Source organism: Mus caroli, unplaced genomic scaffold (assembly GCF_900094665.2).
Source record: "Mus caroli unplaced genomic scaffold, CAROLI_EIJ_v1.1 scaffold_13021_1, whole genome shotgun sequence".
Taxonomy (NCBI): Eukaryota; Metazoa; Chordata; class Mammalia; order Rodentia; family Muridae; genus Mus; species Mus caroli.
This window is the reverse complement of record NW_018391308.1, coordinates 37,271-43,965: the sequence shown is the minus strand read 5'-3', so window position 1 is coordinate 43,965 and position 6,695 is coordinate 37,271.

Sequence of the window (6,695 nt, the reverse complement as noted above, 5' to 3'; positions counted from 1 at the left end):
ATTTTACCTTTGATGAGTATGAAGTGTCCCTCCTAGTCTTTTTTGATAACTTTGGGTTGGAAGTTGATTTTTTTTTTCGATATTGGAATGGTTACTCCAGCTTCTTTCTTCAGACCATTTTCTTGGAAAATTGTTTTCCAGCCTTTCACTCTAAGGTAGTGTCTGTCTTTTTCCCTGAGATGTGTTTCCTGTAAGCAGCAGAATGTTGGGTCCTGTTTGTGTAGCCAGTCTGTTAATCTCTGTCTTTTTATTGTGAAATTGAGTCCATTGATATAAAGAGATATTAAGGAAAAATTATTGTTGCTTCCTATTATTTTTGTTGTTACAGTTGGCATACTGTTCTTTTGGCTGTCTTCTTCTTGGTTTGTTGGTGGATTACTTTTGCTTTTACCAGGACATGGTTTCTGTCCTTGTATTAGTTTTTTTCTGTCATTATCCTTTGAAGGGCTGGATTCATGGAAAGATAATGTGTGAATTTGGTTTTGTCATGGAATGCTTTGGTTTTTCCATCTATGGTAATTGAGAGTTTGGCTGGGTATAGTAGCCTGGGCTGGCATTGTGTTCTCTTAGAGTCTGTATAACAACTGTCCAGGAACTTCTGTCTTTCATAGTCTCTGGTGAAAAGTGTGGTGTAATTCAGATAGGCCTGACTTTATATGTTACTTGACCTTTTTCCCTTACTGCTTTTAATATTCTATCTTTATTTAGTGCATTTGTTGTTCTGATTATTATGTGTCGAGAGGAATTTCTTTTCTGGTCCAGTCTATTTGGAGTTCTGTAGGCTTCTTGTATGTTCATGGGCATCTCTTTCTTTAGGTTCGAAAAATTTTCTTCTATAATTTTCTTCATAATATTTGCTGGCCCTTTAAGTTGAAAATCTTCATTCTCATATACTCCTATTATCCATAGGTTTGGTCTTCTCATTGTGTCCTGAATTTCCTGGATATTTTGAGTTAGGTTCTTTTTGCATTTTGCATTTTCTTTGATTGTTGTGCCGATGTTCTCTATGTAATATTCTGCACCTGAGATTCTCTCTCCCTTCTATTGTATTGTGTTGCTGATGCTCACATCTATGGTTGCAGATTTCTTTCCTAGGGTTTCTATCTCCAGCATTGCCTCACTTTGGGTTTTCTTTATTGTGTCTACTTCCCTTTTTTGGTCTTGAATGGTTTTATTCCATTCCATCACCTGTTTGGTTGTGTTTTCCTGCAATTCTTTAAGGGATTTTTGTGCTTCCTCTTTAAGGTCTTCTACCTGTTTAGCAGTGTTCTGTATTTCTTTATGTGAGTTATTAAAGCCCTTCTTGATGTTCTCTACCATCATCATGAGATATGCTTTTAAATCTAGGACTATCTTTTCAGGTGTGTTGGGGGCCCAGGAATGGATGGGGTGGCAGTGCTGTGTTCTGATGATGGTGAGTGGTCTTTGTTTCTGTTAGTAAGATTCTTACTTTTGCCTTTCGCCATCTGGTAAACTCTGGAGTTAGTTGTTATANNTGTCTCTGCTTAGAGCTTGTTCCTCAGGTGATTCTGTTAGCCTCTATCAGCAGACCTGGGAGAATAGCTCTCTCCTGAGTTTCAGTGTTCATAGTACTCTCTGCAGGCAAGCTGTCCTCTTGTGGGGAAGGTGCCCAGATTTCTGATGCTCGAACCTGCCTCCTGGCAGAAGTTGTGATCCACTCACAAGAGGTCCTAAGATCCCGTGGAGATTCCTGTGGTGACCTTGGGAGTGTCTGCAGGTAACTCCGTGCCCAAAGTCCCCTGGTATGGTGTGGACGGGAAGGGTCTTGTAACCCTGATCAGGCCTGGTTTTCTGCTTCCCTAATTAATGCAGTCTCGCTTCCCTAATTAATGCAGTCTCAGGTCCCATGCAATTGGATTGGAGCAGAAGCTGTGTTCCACTCACCAGAGGTCTTAAGATCCCAAGGAGGGTCCTGTGGGGACCTAGAGGGTGTCCACATACTCTGCACACAAAGTACCCAGGTGCTGGCATAGACAGGAAGGGCGATTTTTTTCTTGATAATGACATTAGGTGTATACCAAGCGGACTGAGATTCTACTAGATGTCCTGCTTCTACTTGCTCCTGAACTAGCAAAGAAGTGGCTTCTTTTTTTTTTTCTTTAGGTAAATACCACTGATCCCCCACACCGGAATGTCCTTAAGCCATTGAATTTTATCGGTGTAGGAAGCAGGCAAGATAGTGGCCACTACAGAAAATACTCCAAACCTCTTGTGTTAGAGTGAGGTTTAGGATCTTCAAAAGTCTTAATTCCTTGTCCCTTCTTTTTTAGTCCATGACCAGAAAGAGGTCCCTGTTTGAATGTCTGCTTAGTCACCATCTCATTAGAACTATATATTATAACGCCCTCCTGTGACAAGAGATCTCTGCCCCATAGAGTTACAGGCAAATTTGACATAACATACAGCTGAATTTTTCCTGATTTTCCTTCCCCAGCTCTCCATGTAAGCAATTTGGAGCTTCGTTTTGGGTTAATAGCATAACCAATTCCTTGAAGGTGAGTTAGTGTATCCGTCAAAGGCCAGTTTGAGGGCCAGTCCTGTCTTCTAATGATTTTTACATCGGCTCCAGTATCTATTAATCCTTCAAAGCTTTATCCCTCAAATTTCAATTTAAGGTTAGGTCTCTGGTTAGTAATAGATTGAATCCAATTCACACGAGAGGAGTCAAAACCACCTTGTCTTCTTTCATTCTTAATAAATCTGGACAGTGGTGGATGTAGTGAACTTAAAACAAGTTGAGCAATTCCTTGATTACCGGGTACAGTTATAACACCATGAGGGGAAGCAGCTATGATTTTTATTTCACCCTCATAATCATTATTTATAACACCTGGATAAATCTGCAGGCCTTTTGCAAAGGAACAGCTTCGTCCTAAAAGAAATCCACAAGTTTCTACAGGTAGAGGTCTAAAGACTCCAGTAGGCAGAGTTTGGACTCCCATTTCTGGGGTTAATACTGCCTGGGTGGTGGAACAGAGGTCCAATCCTGCACCACCTGGTTTTGCCCTGACAAGTTCAAAAACTGATCTCTTTGGTTGGGCAGCAGATTTATAGCCCCATAAGCTATTTTCTGTGAGTAAGACGAGGCCTAGTTCTGCCCCTCCTATCGTTCGTTTCCCAGCACTGGATGGCCCAGAGTGCCTGGCTTGGATTTGCATACCTTAGCCCAGGTTGCCCTTTCTGCACTGGAGACAAATTCCTGGGGCACGGCCTGCTTGCCCACTCTTGGCACCTTTGTTCTTGGGCAATCACTTTCAAAATGAACCAAAGTTCCACACTTAAAACATGCATTACTCCCTCGTTTCCGCGAGAACATTGCTTGTATGGCAGACCCTTGCTAAGCAGCACTGAAAGCCAAACCCTGATTATATGACAGCCCGATTTCTGCACAAAGATGGACATATCCTGCTAAATCCGTTTCTCCTTTGTGTGGCTGGATAGCAGCAGGACACATTGCGTTAGCTTTCTCATAAGCCAACTGCATAAGGAAAGGACTTCCCATGTCAGATTTTCCAATTATTCTACTACCTGCTATTAATAGCCTATCCACAAAGTTCTGGTAAGGCTCATCAGAACTCTGATGAATGCTGGCTAAACTCCCCCCAATATCCCCTCTAACCAGTAACAGTCCCCAAGCAAGGCGGGGAGCCGCCATGTTTGTGTGTACACTCCAACAGGAAAATCAATCTGATTAGTCTGGCCCTCATAAAGGCCTTCTCCCAGAAGCATGTTACTATCCCAGTCTAGATTACCGATCTGAACATTTAAAGTGGCAGTTTTCTTATTGGCGCCTCGCCATTCAGATTCCCAAAGTAAGAAATCTCCTCCTGACAGGGTGGTCTTACATAGGGTTTTCCAATGTAGGGGGGTTAAGTGTGACTCTACGACCGTATCCAGCAGTGCTTGTGTGAAAGGGGCTGAAGGACCATACTGCAAAACAGCTGCTTTTAACTCCTTTATCAACTTGAAATCCAAAGTCTGGTAATGTTTGACTCTAGTATCTTCCTGGTCAATTACTTCAACGACAGGAAAGGCTAGCACATAAGAAGTATCCTGTCCTCTCCCACAAGNCTGACTCACAGCTCTTTGCAGTGGCACTTGGTGAATTTCAGAAGTTACTCTTTTCTGCATCTGACATCCTTTTTAGCTCCCGAAGCTCATCAGTCAATTTTTGCAGCCTAACTTCAAACTCTAATTTGCTTAGTTGCGTGTTGCTATGAGTAGCATCTCCCATGGTGGAGCAGGAGATTTGCAAGGAGGCCAATCCTCTTCAGAGTATTTGGCAGCTCCTCTTTCTGAGTGATCTGCTTTGTCTAAAATTAGCTCATCATCAGAGTCTCTATATCTATCAAATTTAGAGTTGAGAGGACCCTTTTCTGAAAGGCGCTCTTCCTGAAATTCATCAAGCTCTGCCATCTAACCCCTGCAAAATCACCTTTTCAATAGCATCTTTAACAAGCGCCCAGAGGCAAAGGGTGAAATTATCTGCCTGAGTGATTTTCAAGGCTTTTCCAATTATCTCCCAGGTTCTGATATCTAAAGTTTCTTCTTCCTTGAACCATGGGCAACAAGAATCTATCCTATCTAAAAGATTTTCTAACAATTGTACTCTGAGCCCTACTCCTCTTGCTCGAAGCAACTCTTGAAAACTGAGGACAATCGCCTGATTGATTTCTTTTTTTCTTTAACCCCTTTCCCTCTCGCCTGAGGCAGCTTTTAAAAGCTGTGGACAACCGCCTAATCAGTTCCTAGTTCCGACAATTCTGCTGTTGACCCAAGCAGATCCAGAACTGCCTTAGCACTGATTCCAAACTTAGCCCGAATTGTTCCACACCTGTAGCAAACATTTAAAAAATGAAGTTTTAAACTAGTGCTAGAATGTGTACCTGTTGCTTTGGTGTCTGATATGACCTTTTCTTTTTCTTTTTCTTCCATGGAGCTCCACACAAAACACCGTTCCCTCAGCGTTCTCCAGAACGTCTTCAGGTTCCAGTCCGGGTGCCAAATTGTTTTGAGCTGTCCAGCAGCTCACAAAGACAGGTACACCTGAATATCAGGCTGGCACTGAAAGAGAGGGAAACTAGGCGACGAGAGGAAGATGGATCCAAGACAGTGTTCTGATCAAGGTTCAAATTTTTAATGGTGGACACACTTTATAAAAGAGGTGGGGGGGAGTACATTCCTGCCAATTCATCCTTGCAGCCTGGAACCAGCTGCAGGTGATGAGATGACTTGCAGGATAGTCTCTGGAATAGCTCCAAGGCCTCTCAGCAGGTAGCAGTATCTTGAAGAGGACAATGGCAGTGGCAGTGACAGAACATTAGAGCGATCTAGGGAGGAAGGCTCCACCTTAGATAATCTCCTTAGTGGCAGCAAGGTCAAGTTCTGGCTTAGCCTGCTATGGGAGGCTACAGCATTTGACCAGAAAAACAAAGAAATAAGTAAACAAAATATACAGGAAGACATACAAAATCATGAATAAAGTAAGTAAATATCTATCTATCTATCTATTTACAAGGTCAGGAACCATTTTTATACTCAAGTTCTAATCTACTAAAGGACAAACTTTCTTACATCTTTGCTCATTGTAATGCTGAATGCATTATTCATCACTTTACTTCCAGGTTCCAAAGAAGCTATAGACTAGACTCACTCAGCACTTATCACATGGATCCCTTCCCTACACCTCTCCATCCCAATGGCAGGGCTTTGCTTTGCTTTCCTTTCCCTAGTTTTGCATACTTATAGAAACTTAATTTTGGCTATGTGCATTCTTGGCTCCTGGTTTGTCTTGGCCTCTTTTCTCAGCTCTCCCTTTGTTCCCATTCTTGGTCCTACTTTCTGTTAATTTTTCTCTCACTCTCTTACCAGTCAGTTTCTTCTGTCATGGCCTGGTTCAGTCTGTACCTTTCTGAATGCCTGTGGCTAAATTCTCCCTCATATCTACAATAAAATCCTTCTCCTCAACCATATCAAGGAGTGCTCATATCTCATTTTCATTCACCCATTGCTCTAAACATTTACTCCCTTCGAAGGTATTCCTTTGCTGTGATAGTTACCTCCTGGATGATGTTACACTCAGAATAGCAGGTGTGTGAAAAGAGAGTCCATTAACCATGGAATGCAAAGCCTCATCTCAGCTCATACTACACCCTTGCAGTCTTAAAAGTCTCTGAGCCATTAGACATTCTACATTAGGTTTCAATTTTAAATTACAGTGCTTAAAAGGCTTATGCATCCTTCACTGTCATCCTTAAATATATTTCTCATCCTGGACTCAGGTTAAATTTTGGAAAAATGAAAAAGACAGGAGGCTGCATCTCTGATGGTAGAGGCATGAAAGAGGACACAGCAAAGACATAGCCTTTTTGTAGAATCATTTTAATTAACTAGTGTTGTTCAGCTTTGGATAGTTATTACCTATGGTCATCATGCCCACCTAGCAGAATTATGCTTTGTTTACAAAGAGAACTTCATGTTAGACCATAGTTAGGAAAGCTATGAGTTAATGATGATTGTTACCCTGTGTTGCCCACTTGAGTTATCCATATGAGAAATGTTCTCTGAAATAGAAATGGGCCTAAAGTCTAAAAGTCTCAATTCGTTATAGAATCAGACCCTACAGGATAAGTATAAGACTTTGTCATGAGAATGGGACTTAATGGCTTGTCAAT